We start from the raw sequence: 297 nt of genomic DNA on the forward strand, positions 1-297 counted from the left end.
GGACACCCTGCTGTCATTGGTCAGAGGACGACCATCCTTCACCCAGCTGTAGGTCACCCTCGAGCCAGTGAGAGAGCTGCAGGTCAGTGAGACTTCGGGCTGGCCCTCAAACACATCGGGGACCGACACCACGATCGACACGTTGGTGACAACCACTACATTCACCATAAAACGTAGGATTCAGCAATCACTCACACCCCAGAATCAGTCTGCAGTACTCCCTCAGCACTGACCCTCCGACAGTGCGGCGCTCCCTCAGCACTGACCCTCCGACAGTGCGGCGCTCCCTCAGCACTG

At 58.6% G+C, this 297-nt stretch overlaps 1 protein-coding gene across 1 annotated transcript in view; it reads right to left on the minus strand.

Annotated features, from left to right (window-relative positions):
* The window catches only part of LOC125487935 (carcinoembryonic antigen-related cell adhesion molecule 2-like), a 19,700-nt gene that overhangs the window by 7,632 nt on the left and 11,771 nt on the right, over positions 1 to 297 (minus strand). The gene's annotated exons all lie outside the window — the stretch shown is intronic.

The sequence above is a fragment of the Rhincodon typus genome, chromosome 47 (assembly GCF_021869965.1).
Source record: "Rhincodon typus isolate 14 chromosome 47, sRhiTyp1.1, whole genome shotgun sequence".
NCBI lineage: Eukaryota > Metazoa > Chordata > Chondrichthyes > Orectolobiformes > Rhincodontidae > Rhincodon > Rhincodon typus.